The sequence below is a fragment of the Molothrus aeneus genome, chromosome 8 (assembly GCF_037042795.1).
Source record: "Molothrus aeneus isolate 106 chromosome 8, BPBGC_Maene_1.0, whole genome shotgun sequence".
NCBI lineage: Eukaryota > Metazoa > Chordata > Aves > Passeriformes > Icteridae > Molothrus > Molothrus aeneus.
Window position 1 is genome coordinate 21,713,790 of NC_089653.1, and position 14,726 is coordinate 21,728,515.

Here is a 14,726-nt window from a genome sequence, read left to right on the forward strand (position 1 = left end):
AAAGCTTCTTCTCAAGTTCTGCACTCTGAGATGTTTTTGTCAAAGATATTTTTCAGCAACAGAAGCTCATAGTGTAAAATGAGTGGAATGAATTTAAGATGCCCCAGAAATTAAAACTTCTTCTCTGGTATAGCAAAATGAGCTGTAATTGAAATTTCATAATTAGAAATTGTTTATATAGGTATAAGCATCACACGTGAGTCTTTAAAATTATCTCAAACAAATCAGCATGACAAATATATTTATTTTTAAAAAATTACCATAGCAGGATTTCAGACTACATAACCAACAACTCAGTGATTTACTTCAATATCCCATATAATGTACAAGTTTATATGTAAAATCACTATACTCAAAATACACTGGAAGTTCAGAATCAAAGTCAAACAAATCTATTGTTACAGCCTTAAAATTTTTAGTATCAGCACTTCTAGCCACCAAAGGAGTAGGGACTAGCAGTATGCTGCTAATACTTACATAATTAAGTGTATGAGAGACATTTGGTGCCCTGGATTGAGGTCTTTATTTCTCACCAAGTTCCCTGTATTATCAATTTCATGAACATCAAAGCCTTAGAGTAAGTTACATAACCCATGATAGGATTATTTTATATGTTTATCTGTTGTTGTTTTCACTCTGTGCATTTTAAATACACTACATATTGTGGATTAGCTGCAAAATAACTGGCAAGGATGCTGTTAGCATTATACTGTTTTTCTGGAAAATTAATTTCAGATTTATAAAAACTGGGTGCTTAGGATGACAGTACAATTCTAGGAGTTACCTTCATGCAGCAAGTGCCAGATGTCGTGCTCCCAACCAGCCTAACACTGAACTGAAAGATTTCAGCAATGTACAGAAATGGATGCAGTAATAAACATTCACAGAATAGATTGTAAGAAATGAACATGTTCATTGTGACTGCTTAAATGTAGTGCTCATTACAAGCTCTGCTTATATCTACTGAGAAATCTACAGAAAATGTGCCCCACAGGATATTTTCTAGTTTTAAAAGGCAGAGAACTAAGTAACTTATCTGACCTTGTTCCTAAATATGAATTCAGATAGCTGACACTCAAAAGTCTGGCATATTAGTGGTGTTTGAGTCATGGCTGATGAATACTGCCATTTGTAATTACCCAAAGAAATCAGAGGTTTATGGGGTTATTAATGGTTGGGTTTATGTGCATACAGACTTCATAAAACTTTTTGCTCTGTGCATCTCAGTTCTGCTATCTGGGCAGCAGGACCTCTACATAAGTCTGCAGATGTTTGAGTCCTCTTGTACCAAAGTCCAAATCTCAAATCTGAGACCTTTACTGGCTTTTTAAGGTGCTTGTCAACACTCCAAGGTCCTCCCACAGACAACTGGGGATTACCTTCTGCCACACCAGTTTTAGAGTCGGAATTCAGAGCCCACCCAAGCAGCTTCAAGAGGCCCTGGATTTCTGTGCAATTTAAAGAATGAATGTGTTTGAGTTGGGTCAGAGAGGCAGGTAACCTTCAGAGGCTGCAACCGATGGATGAAACCTCAAAGACACCTTTGGGAAGGTTCTGACTGCGCAGGAAGGTGCAAACACTGATGGCTTGGGTGGTCTCCCATTGACCCTCTGAGCCCTGAGAGCTGCCTGGTGAGCACTTTAGGTCACCAGGATTTTATAGGGCACCCACAAGTGTGGGCTGAAGGTAGACACAGCCCTCCTGCAGCACTGAAACCTTCACTGTTTACACAGACCAGGATAAATAATGTGGTTTTATCGCCTATAGCAAAATGGAGACAGTTTTGTTTGGGCACTATCAGCCTAGATAGGATTAAGATAAATAGTTGAAAACCCAAAAAGTTGGACAGGATATGTTGGTTCAGATTAAGAAAATAACAACTTGATTTGGAAAGACGAATGAAATCCTGTCTTTGTTGTGCCAGTTTAAATCACTGTTCCTATGAGAGTTAGCAGATCTAGAATCTTCCAGCCATTAACCTGGGGCCAAGTCTCCCCACACAGCCCATGATGACTGTGAGCTTTGCTCAGCATTCTCACGTTGTAGAAACCATCCAGGACCCAAGAAAGGCTCCTGCAGTTTCCCTCCGTGCAGCCTCTGGCCTGGGAGAATGAGGGACATCGCACTCTGTCCCTTTTTCCCTCTGAGGGAAAAACAAGGGCCCTGCAGGAGCAGATTAGGGTCATAACCATCAGTCACATCCATCTTCTCTCCTCAGTGAATGTTGTGCAATGTGCCTTTGAAATTTATGACAGAGAACAGCCCCTTGGTCTGCAATTCATTTTGTTTTCAGTTCCAAATTCTTGTTAGTTTGGGAACAAAGTGGAAGAAGGAAGGGAATATACCCGAGCTGAGCCCCTTATTTTCCATCCAAGTTATGAATTTGAATCATAGACTTTTGTTGATTTGATTATTGTTATGCATATCTGAAACCTTCCAGACAAAACTTCCTTTTTCTTAGTCACCAAATATCTACTTCTCAGTTTGGGTCCAAGGTCTTAGACTCAAATTCCTTAGTGAATTGTTAAGTGTCTGTAACCAGGTGATTTACAAACTAACCATTATGAGCAGCGCAGCAGGATGAAAGACTGGGAAGGAGAAAATCAGTTTTCAGAGCAGTTTTGGTTTTTAAAAATCTATTAAGATTTTGTATTCAAAATTAACTGGTACAAATAAAATTAAAATTACTCAGTAGAATTACATATTTTTGCAAATAATAATCACAGGATATAATGCTTTTAATTGTACAGCCATGAAAAAATGTGAATGTTGTCCAAGTTAAGTGTCCTGGGCTCAGCTGTAAGCTTTTGTACCTGCTAAGGTTGAGGTCAGAGGAGTTATTCCAACTGAGAGGTGCAGCTGAGCTCAAACTAATCAGGAGTTTGGTCTAAGAGGAAATCGCATGAGGGGTTTTGAAAGCAAGAGGCATTTTTCCAATAAAATATATATTTCCTATTTTTTTCCCCAGCTACCACGTGGGAAGATTAGTTAAATCTGTAAGGGTGTGCCTGTTGCAGGATCTTCCTTTGCCTTCAGCACAAACTGCTTTAGCTTTATCCTGTGACAGGTTATTAGAATTACCTGGAGTGTTCAGGATAGAGCACAACCTTTAAGAATCCTGTTTATAAAGTTTGAATAGCCATTGAAATTGTGTGTACAGGAATTTTTTTTAATATTTAGGAAAAAAAAAGCCTCCTAGAGAAATGAAATGCTTCTTTAAATTCAAATATTTCCTTTCTTCATTAGTCAGTGCTTAACAACAGGTTTAATCAATGTGATCTACTTTAAATTTTGTACACCTTTTTAACTATTAGTGCATTGTTCATCTATGTATTAATTTGAGGTGGGATGCAGATTTGATGAGGAATAGGGGTGGAAAACGGGAGCTGGCTCTTACGTTATCTTTCTTGGAGAAGTTTCTCCACTCTCACTCACTGTTTTTAAGAGCAAGGTTTTGCAGCTATTTAGGGGAGACACTCACATCTTCGATTTGACTTATTAATTGAAATTTGAGTTATTCTAATTGATTATTCTAATTCTAATCCAGCAGCTTAACGATACCTCAGAGAGGAAGCACTAATATAGATTTTTTTTTTTAAAAGCACTATAAAAGCTAACGGAGCGGAGGGGGAGGGATGAGGGGGAGGTTGGGAGGGAGCCGCGGTGCCGGGGCGGGCGCGCCTTACCTGGAGCGCGGCGGGCGGGCGGAGGAGCCGCTGGTGGAGCCTGGCAGCCGGCCCGGCTCTGCGCCCGCCGCGGGTTCGAGCCCGCCCACGGCCCGGCGGGGGCGGCACTCCCGATGGACGCTGCCCTGCTGCTGCTGCCGCTCGCTCCAGCCCCCACAGGAGCCTCTAAGCGCTGCCCCTTCCCTGCCACTCCTCCTTTGCTTCATCTCGCTCGCACCCCTGTTCAGGTTCAAGCGTGTCCGGGGGAAAGGATGCTAGACAGAGAAGGGGCGGGGGATCCCGGACAGACAAAAGTCGGGGCAGCGCTTCCATGGCTTCTAATTTCTGCCGTACCTCTCTAACAGAGCTTGCATGACGCTTCCCGCTGATTGTCTCGGTTTTTCTTCTTGCAATTTTCACATCCCAGCAACCCCAGGTAGAAACTTGCACCCTTGTTCTCTATTTAGTGTGGAAATGTTCTGGGCGCCTTTGAGCAGCATTGTTCAAGTCTTTCCAAAAGGGAAAGGTGGTCGTTTTGCAGATGTTGTTTTCCTGTCTGCTCTCTCGCTTCAGGACCTGTTGGCAGTTTTTGGAAAGACTAAGGTAGTACTTTCTCTGGGGAAACACCATTCTACAAAATTTAGGATAAGGGAAACCACTTAGGAAATGTGATTACCAACAAAAGTTGCATTAGGAAAAACCACTTCAGACAGAATCTAACATCTGCTGTCAGAAATCATTTCCTGTGACGACAATATTGTGGATGAGAGGGATAACAGGAACACACCAAACCCTACCTGATGCTGTCACCAGTAGTAAAATATGGTGGTACTGGAGCAAGGTGTGAAACAGGGGAATGAAGATGATTTTGACTATTTCAGTTTCAATCCTGGTGCTGTTTTTTGGGATTAAAGAGTTAATGACTTTTGAGGAAGGGAAAGGCTGAGAGGTTTCAATCCTGTATCTTCTAGCAGTACCGGCCCTGTTTTTTCTTCCTAGAACATGCTAGTCTCAGCTCATATCAGAAGTAAGCACATGTTGTTTGCTTTTTCACAGAATTATAGAACTATTTTGGTTGGAAAAGACCTTAAAAGGTCATCAATTCCAACCCCCTGCCCTGGGCAGGGACATCATCTGCTGTATTAGGTTGCTCAGAGCTCCATCCAGCCTGGCCTTGGACACTTCCAGGGATGGGGCATCCAAAGCTTCTCTGGGTAACCTGTGCCAATGTTTCACCAATGCCATAAAAGTGTCATCTTTATCTAGTCTGAATCTACCTCCTTTCAGTTTAAAACCTTTACCCTTGGTCCTTTTTCTTGACTTTATCTTAAAGCTAGTTACAGACACGTTGCCCTAAGAGGCTATTTGATGTCACTTATCTGCTGTGACTACACTGGAAGCTCCCCCCCAGGTAACAGAACATGGGAAGATGTGAGGCTCAGACTAGGAGAGGAAAACACATCTCTCCATGGCAAAAAATTGAGCAGATTCCTCTACTGTTGTTTGCCTTTCTATTGTTATTGCTAAAACTCTTATTTGTTACTGCATCTGTAGGAGGGAGAAATTAAAGAAATGTAAAAACCATTCTTTCCTGCACATGTTGAGTGTTGATCCAATTAAAAGTCAAGAATATGTGCTGAGTGTGCCTGCTCTGGGACAATTCCCCCACATCTCATTTGAACAGTCTGTCTAGCTGCATAAAGTGTGCAGTGTTTATCTCCATTCATCGGTCAAGCTGAAAGAAGCTGGAAACCCAGTGGGAAATAAAATCCCTGGCTGCTTCTATTACAGAGCAGCTGTAAGTGGGAGAATAAGCAAGTTTGGTCTCATGTGGCCTACTGTAGCATTAGAAGTGAGAAAACAGCTTTAAAGTAAATTCTGTAAGCAACTGGCACAGAAACAGTGCTGATTGTTACTCCCAATAGAACTCCAAGCATAAGTTTAGCTAATGCACAATATCAGAAATCCTCAAATTTCTAGGGATCTCTTCCTATTTACATCTTAAAACCTTTTTAAAGTTTCCACTAATTGCAGGTCATAATTTAATCAGAATGAAAATATTCTGTTTGAAAACACAAAGCATCAATGTGATGTTGCCTGTTTCAGTTCACAGTGCCCAGCTGGAGAACATTAAATTCCCACTTTAAGACCTTCTTTTTCAGCACCTGTCTGCATTTCAAGGCTCTAAGGCAGCTGTGATGCATTTGAAAGTCTGGGCAGGGCATATTCTCCTCTTCTTACCAGAGCCCTTGAGCAGCAGTGGTCACTGGGATTTCAGATCACCTGAAGCAACACCTGGGCTGTGACTGCTGGAGACAAGCAAGTAAATGACAAACACTCAAAATTAATTGCTGTGGCCTGTAATGTTAAGGCCGTCAGCAAAACCTGATAACATAAAACTAAAACTTATGCTGGTTTATTGTAAAGCTTATACTGGTCCTTCAGAGTGCCTATGGTTCTCTGTTTATTAATTTTCTCGTGGGGCTGTGCAGCCTCAGCAAGGGGTGTGCTAATCCAGCTAATTCAGGAGCAGCTGGCTGGTATGATCTGTCCCCATGCACAAACCTGTCCTGTCACCTCAGGAGTCAGCCCTTGTCCCCTCTGTGCCCCCTGCAGCAGTGGGACCTCTGAGGCACCAAACCATGTCCTGCCCTTAAGCTACTCCCAGAAGGGAACAGCTCAGTTATTAACCCAAAGCTTGAGTCTTTCAATAGAGTCATTCATCAGCAGGGAAAATCAGCTGACTCCATCCTCAGGCTGGTAGAGAGTAATGAAATTGTTTTAGAGAACAGCTTGCAGAGAATATTCCTTGAAAACAAAAATCTAGATGCCCACAGTGAGAAATTATTTAACTCCTCTGTGCACTTAGTCCTCTGCATCTGTATTGGAGCCCATGTTGGGTAAGTTGGGTTTTTTTAGTGGATTTTCCTTACATTTTGTAACCTCAGAGGGTGGTTGTAACATTTGCAGCACTGATTAAACAACACTGTAATCTGTAATAGCTTTCAGCAGCTGTAATGCCAAGAGTAAAAGAAAACACATTGAGCTTTTGGTATTCCAGGGATTCCTGGAGGTATGTTAAATTCTGATCAGCAGTCTGGGTGTCAGATTTTTTTTTTTTGATGCTTGAATTGTTTGTCCAATAACACATAACCCTTACAAATAAACCAACATTAGCATTACCACTTAAGTAATACATTGATACATGAAATGGGGTGCAGCATTAATCAAAATGTCCCCATTTTTAACTTGATTACATTCACACTTATTAGATATTATTTTGCACATATTAAAGTAATTGGAAATGCTTGGAATGCTAATCAAATGAGTATGGAATAAATGCAGAATTGAGTGAGGACCTGAAAATTAGATCGAGTAGTACAATATGTATCTAAGCAAAAGGCAAAGAAAGAGGGAGAAAACGCTCACTGGTCTATTGTATTGATTTAATTTTTCCCATTTTAATGAGGTAACAGGTGAGGCTAATGTTTAGGGCTTTTAAAATCCGCTAGTAGTAGAGTATTGATTTGAAATTACTGTAACAATTCTATTCCATTAATCTGTGTCCCAGAGGATGTAATTGAAAGACTGAAACTAACAATAAAATGTGTTCCACCTTTAGAATTCATCAGGAAATAAAGTTATCTTCTTACTACAAATTTTGTGAAGCAGAGGATGAATCAATTAGCATTCTAATACAAGGTCTATTTTCTAATAGAAATGTTTGTTCATGAAAGTCTACTTTCTTATACTGAATGAATAGTTAAATTATTGTAATAATTTTAATTTATTGTAATAATTCTCAGTAACCTGGGGGCTACATACTCTGCAGCTCTTACAGATTATTTGAGTGGAAAATAATGAGCATATAAAATGGCTCAAATTTAAGGTTGCCTTTTCTTTTTGCATCCTGTTACCTGGTCACACAGCATTACCTGTATCAAAAGTCACACATAAAAAAAATCAATTATTATTAAGTATTTCATGGTTTCCTTTTGTTTTAGACCCATCCTGGACTAAAATTTTTTCACCTCTTGATAAGCCTTTACTTGTCAAGTGAACTTCCTTTCTTATTTCACTGCTTGCTGCTTTTTCCACTGAAGTAACTGAAGCTTAATGAGTTATTTTAATGTTCATCTGGCATCCGGTAGGATTACTCATGCCAAGATCAAAGCATATTCTTGTTGAACCTGGGGTGTCCTAGCCTCTGTCAGTCTGAGCACTGTGGCTGTGTCACCTGGAGGATGCTGCTGCAGCAGCCAGGCTGCACCTTTCACCTGAACATCCCCAGCTCCGGCTGTGCTCGAGGCACTGCTCACCTCCACTCTTGCCATGGGGTGGCAAAGCACTCCAGGACAGAACCTCCCTGGGAGCAAGGCACCTTCACCTGAAACCACCATTCCTTTAGAGGTTGTTTGAAGAAGCACATATTTTTTGTTGTACCACTTGTCAGTTTATTTTTAACAGCCCGGCTGCATTTGTCAGAGCTTTGTTAGCTCTTGCTACACTACTGAACATGTCCAGGTGCTGCCTTTAATGAAGCACTTTTGCTCTCATTATGCCTGCAATAATGTCAATACTCGAGAATTAGATTAAATGGATGAGAGAGCTGGGGGGAAGACAGTGGATTTGATTACCTCGGGTAATTGATTTTCTTTGCATGATGCTGTCAAGGTCTGAAAGGCCAGGTGGATTAACTGTCAAGAGCAGGCAGGCTTGTGCTAGTCCTGCACCATACACAGTTTTCCACTTTATTTTCAGTAGGACTGTGGAAATGTGAAAGCCTATGGCTGGGATGTCTCCCAGTGTTAAAAACCCCTTTTTTGATAGGATTTGGATTTGGGTTTTTTACTCACCTGGAGCATTTACTCTTCACCATGTTCAGCTATGAATAAAAAAGCCTTCCAGAAGTGAGCTATGAGACACCAAGAAGCAGTTTGGACAATGCCCTTGCCACAGGGAGCTGTACAGACATTAATGATGAGTGAGAGTATCACATGTGGGTATCACATAGAGTAAGAAAAATACATTGGGTGTAGTGGGCAAACCCCAGTTTTAAGCAGGACCCAAAAAAGCTGTGAGGCACCAAGCTCCCTCTAACTGCCCAGCCAAACAAATTTGAGTTGCTGTTGTGTAGTTCTAGAGATAAACCTGAAATGCTGGGAGAAGACTGAGTTGTTTTCCTCAAAGAGAAGCTGGCGTGATGACTGCACCTTTCCCATATTTCCTCATCAAAGAAGTGGTTCTTGGAAAAATGCCACTTTCTCCTGTCCCATGGTTAGTTTGCCTGAAGATGCCACCAGAGTTCATGCATGTAATGATTATCTTTTCATCATCAACTCTGTGATATATTAATTCCTCTGTATATCACAGTTTTGTTTCCTAAGCCCTACCTGCTGTGCAATCTGAGCAAGACTAAAATAATTGATGATAGAATACTAAAACTCTGCTTTGATAGAAAAGATGATTTTTCCAGCCCAAATGGAATCAAGTTGTGCTGGGAATGTGTACCACATGGCTACATCTGTTTATGGCTTAGTTTGTTCTGCTATTCTCTATATCAATATATTACATGACATTAGAGAGCCAAAGTTTAGGGATGTTGTAAAGCAAATAAATCTACTTTGTTTGTAAAAGGAAATAATTGATTTTGCTTCTCCCTTGAATTTTAAACACTGCATTCTTTACACAGGATGGTTTCTGCTATTAAGGTACTCTTAACTGTTTTCAAAACTTACTGAAGAAATTAAGAAATAATCTGTTTCTGTAGTTGGCTGTGCACTATCCCACAATGTGACTCCTACTTGTACTAAATGTGAGCTTCAGTAGTAGCAATGATATTTGTTAAAGCTTACCAGCTTTAAATTAAAATAAATTTTAAAAAAATTAAAATTGGCTGGTATTTATTTTACATTTTAAATTTAGGTACAAGCATAGAGGAAGTATTTTAATAGGCACTTGTCAGACTTTCACTTACTGTAAAATTATACAAGGAGAATAATAGCAAGGGATAACAGTCTCTTACATTCCACTTAAATTATGATGTCTTAAATTTAACCAATTAAAATGTAATATCACTTCTGCCTTATAAATATACTGTGTATGAACATCATTATTTAGAAATATTAATGCAATGGTATTTACACCATAAGCTGGTGAAGTTAAAATTTCTACAAGTCATTCTAAGTATGTGATGACAAGGTTAATTTTTGATTGGAAATGCCTCTTTGTAAGGCTGTCATATTTGGAGGAAAAATTAACAGGAAAAAAAAGAAGATTTTTTGCACTCACTGCAAGATAAGTGGATTTTTCTGGAAGTAATACAAGGGGGAAATTGGAAGTATCTGGGTGAAATTAGTGGTGTGCATTTTTAGTGGCTGCCTCAGCAGTTCTTTGGAGTACACAAGAAATGTACTCAGCATTAAAAGCCTCCTGTGGTTTGCAGTAAGCAGGGACGTAGTCCAGGCAGGCCTGGGGAAAAGCAGCAGTGGCAAAAATCTCAGATTCCAATAAAGAAATGAGTATCCCAATGTTCTGGCCCTCCTCAGCTGACTCTTGTGTAATAGATGCAGGTCATGAGTCTCAATGCCTGTGATTTTGACTTTGGAATTGCAGGTTACAGAGCTAATTGGCAAGAGAATGAAATAAATACAGAATATTGAACTAGGTTTCCAGGCCTAAGCCTAAATAGCCATGTCCTCAATACTTCAAAAGAAGCCAAGAAAGTTATCACATATTAACATATCTGTAATGTGGGTCATGAAAAAGATTTTTTCATGTTCCTGTTGAAGTCAGAAGTAAAATTCTAATCTGTGCAAGACCAGACTTTAATTTACAGAAAAACTGTTATCTACATTATCCTGGGGGCTAAAAAGTTTTAAATTGCAAAAAGACCAGGTGAGAAGTGTGTGGTAATGCTCAAATCATTTTTCATTTTCTTCAGGAGTGCATGTGGAGTTGTTTGAATTCAAAAGATATAATGTAATCATCTTTCTAATCTACTAAACTCGAAGAAAAAAACAAATCTGTGGTAGAGAATGCCAAAGGCAGTTAAAGAAGTTATAGATATATATGACATGGAAATCTCCTAGCAGAAGTTAATGCAATTCAACATCAACAGTGATCTTAAATGCCACATTGATTCAAAATCACACAGAAATTGATGAAATGGGAATGGATTATCTTCAATGTCTCTTTTAATGAACTCAGCAAAGAGTTTTGTTCAAATGGTCCTTGGGATGTGAAGTTCTGAGGCTCAGAGCCTCATAAAGCTCCTGGTTTTTAAAGTGTGTGTGTATGCTTAGAGTAGTCCAAATGCTAGTTTTCCTTATTTTGTTTTTGCTGTTGCTCTTATTGTCCTGATGCTGCCCTGCATTCTTCTGTTCTTTCAATGTGTTAGACTGAAGTCTTGATATTTAGGTTAGAAATCATCCTTTAATACTTGAAGTTATGCAATTATTGATCTCCTGGCCTGATTTGTGTTACTTTATGATCAAACAGAGTAGTGAAGTTGTGCATAGGCATTTTATAATTTAATTATCAGGCTAGAGGAATGCTCTGACCCTGCATTGAAAGAAAAGTCTGGAAATCCAATGTAGTTGGGCAAAATCTTCTGCCCTTGCCTCTGGGCTGGCAGTAAACAGCTGGAACATCAGAATTGTGTCTAATATTTTACTTATGAGGAACAGGATTGTGAGAACACAGTTCCTTTATTTAGCCCATGGCTGTAATCTCTGGTGTTTAAAAAGAAGTCTGGGCTGATGCTTTTTCCTATGACTGAAGTATCATTAACTATCAACTATTTAAGGACCAGAGAAGGTTTGGGATTCTGCCTTTTTTCTGCAGCAAAGGAAGCTCATCTCATCTGTACTAAAACATATGCTCTCTTTCTATGTTTGTTTGCATGAAAACTTGGTTAATTCAATTTATTTGAGAATAATTATCAAACCTGAAGCAAATTAAAGAATGGTCCTTGGCCAGTTCCAATGCCTCAAGAAAAATTAGGTGGGAGCTAATAGATATCAGCAAATAGATAACAAATAGATAACTTTATTTCCTTAAGCAAGAAGATTGAAAACAAATTCAAAGCTGCAGAAATAGTAATTTCAATTTCAACAGTGAAATAGTATTTAAGGTTTTGTCAGCTCTGTAATGGCAGTATGATTGCACAATGTCTAGAATTAAGTCTGGCAACTTTAATAGCAAAAGTGCTGACGTTTTTGAAGAAGCATTAGGTTTATCTCTGAAGTAAAAAAACTTTCCAGGAATTTTAGTATAAATGCAAACAAAGAGAAGGTTATCACTTTTTGTACAGCTAGAATTTAAGAGAAGGGTAACTTTTTGAATTTTAGGGAAACAGTTCTGCAATATATGTTCAATAGTTTAGTTATTAAAATATATATCAACTTTAAAAAATTGGGTAGCTGTGAGCCTAGAAAATTGAAATTTTGAGGAGTTGAATATGGAACACTGTCTCTACTTTCTGTAAATAAAAATTATTTAAAATAGTTCATCTACTGCCATCACATAAAATAGCAAGCTTTAAGAAAAACACCACTAAGAGTATATTAATATATTTTAGGTTTGGAGTACAACTCCAGCATGATATTAGGGGGGGGGGGGGGTTGGCCCAAGCTGTAACTCTAGTTTACTCTGTTCTGCCCGTTTTCCTACTGGCTGGTTATTACTCACTGAAAGCAAATTAAAATTCCTTTGATCCTTCTCCTTTGGAAGAAGGGCGGTACTTGGTTCCTGCAGAGGGTGGCAGTGTGGTACCATCCTCGCACTCCGCATCCCCTCTGCTGCTCCAGCAGCCTCCTAGCTTTGGGGGGCAAACGAGCATCATCGTCCTGCCCGCCCCAGCCCGGGGCTCTCTGACACTCCCATGGCAGAAAGCCTGCCCAGATGGGCTGCATGCAGCAGCATCTGCAAATCACCGTTTAAAAAAAATTAATAATAACATTATTATTATTATTATTATTATTATTATTATTATTATTATTATTATTATTATTATTATTATTATTATTATTATTTAATGAAAGATTGGCCAAGGCAGGTTCTGTGGGTATTTTCATTATCAGGGATGGTCATTCCAACCCCAGAAAAATATCAGCTGTGTTAGTTTCTAAAGAAGTGCTGTGGAGCCGGTGGAAAGAAGGTTTGGCTGGCTGGGTAGCCCTCGGGGAGCAGCTGGAGGTCGGCATGCTGGCACACAGACCCTGCCCAGGGCTGTGAGGATTCCCACAAACCACCCAAACCACCCCCTTCTGGTTAAAACGGTGTGGAATTCATGAATGGAATTCATTCACCTGCAGGAGTGGCACAGGTGACAAGTTACTGAAGCAAAGCTGTTTAATACCTATGGCCTGATGTTGGAAATATGCAGAGCAAGGTAAAACTGGATTCTTTCCCCACAGTATTGGATGCTGAGGTGACAGTGTGACAGATGTAATGGCTTGTTTCAGGCAGCAGCTTTATGTAACTACAACTATTTCCTTGTCTTTAGATAACTCTTATCTAATCAGATCTTTGTATTGCATAAACAATCCTGCTTGTCTGAGTGTTCAGGTAGTTCAGAGTGAGATTTCTATCTTTGTAAACACTATAACACTGGCTTAGTTATGCTGTACGAGCAGTTAACTGTTGCTACAACTATAACTTAGATTATTTAAATTTTTTTTCATTCTTTCTGCCTGTAATAATGAAAAGATTGCCTAAGCTATGTGGAAAACTAATTCTATTATTTAGATTTTAGTGTCATGTGAAATGAAACTGCTCATTACAGAAACTCCACCACAAAATTAGCTTTATTTCAGAGTAATTTATTTCCATGATAAAATCTCTGTGATATAATAAAATCAGGTGCTTTTCTAATATATCCTTGTGAGAGACTTCATATGGAATGAAATAGTGCATTTGCACTGGTCTATTTTGAAAAGAATTTAAGACAATTATTAATATTGGGAATAGGGAAATTAGTATAATTAACATGAGTAGGGAAAATATGACACCGTGAGTATTCAGGGCTTTGTACAGGTCACTATTTTCAGTGATTTAATGTAAGTGAAAATGCAAGTGTTTTTATAAACTTCACAAATATCACCTGGCTGGCAAGTTTTAACCTACATCAAGTGATGTGCTTCAGAGCAGGTTATTGGAGTGAGCTAGACTGAAGCAGCAGCAGACCCAGAGTGTTTCCAGAGCTCCTACAGTACCAGCTTTAACTCAGAAAATGCATATTCAGGGCAAGAGACTCACGTCCTCCCTGATGTTGCTGTGGTGACCAGCATGGAGGAAAATCTGCTGCTTTGCCATGGGACTTACAGCGAGAGCTCATCAGTGTTTACACATCAGAACACCTGGGGAATATTTACATGGGGCAGCTGCTTTGGAAGCAGGCAATGGCACAAACTAAGGCAGACAATGTCTGGATAGATCTCTCCGAGCATTCCTGACCCTTTGTCCTGGCCAGCAGTGTGCAGCCTGCAGGGCAGCTCTCAGCCCAGGAGGGCTTTGCAGTGTGGAGATGCCCAAGGACACGGGACAAACTGCTCCAGGGATGGTTAAGCTCTGCCAAGCCTAGGATAGAGCACAGTGCAGTAAAGCAGTGAACTGGCACTGCCTGTTACCCCCAGACCTTCCTGAGTGAGAATGAAGCCTGTGTGGGGTGAGGGACACAGGGCCCTGGTCGGCAGGGCTCACACCATGGCACCATGGTGATGCCTCAGGTTTTAGCTTCTATATTTCTTAGATTCTATTCTGCTTTAATGTGTAAGTCTAGGCTTCATATTAAAGGGGATAGTAAGCTCTCTCCACAGAACAGGTAGACAGAACAGTTCCTTCTCTAGCTGGGGACCCAAGGACAGCCAATCCAGATCTCAGGCCCAAGAGCATGAACAATGGTGGACCAAAGAGAGGAAACAAGCAGAATGGGACTTCATGGGCTAGAGCTGTAATTGGACAATTACCTCCAATATCCTAATGGACCAAAACTTATAAAAGTGTGAGACTCTGGGACCTGTCATCCATTTCATGGCCATTTTGGGTTGTGCTGCCCAA

General features: G+C 39.9%; 1 protein-coding gene across 1 annotated transcript in view; it reads right to left on the minus strand.

Moving 5' to 3' along the window:
- Nucleotides 1–3,768, minus strand: part of LOC136559390 (gamma-aminobutyric acid receptor subunit pi-like) — a 45,567-nt gene extending 41,799 nt beyond the window's left edge. Inside the window, exon 1 of the mRNA XM_066554568.1 lies at nucleotides 3,687–3,768. The gene's annotated coding sequence lies outside the window, so the exon portion shown is untranslated. The remainder of the gene's footprint in view (nucleotides 1–3,686) is intronic.
- Between the last annotated feature and the right edge of the window lie 10,958 nt (nucleotides 3,769–14,726).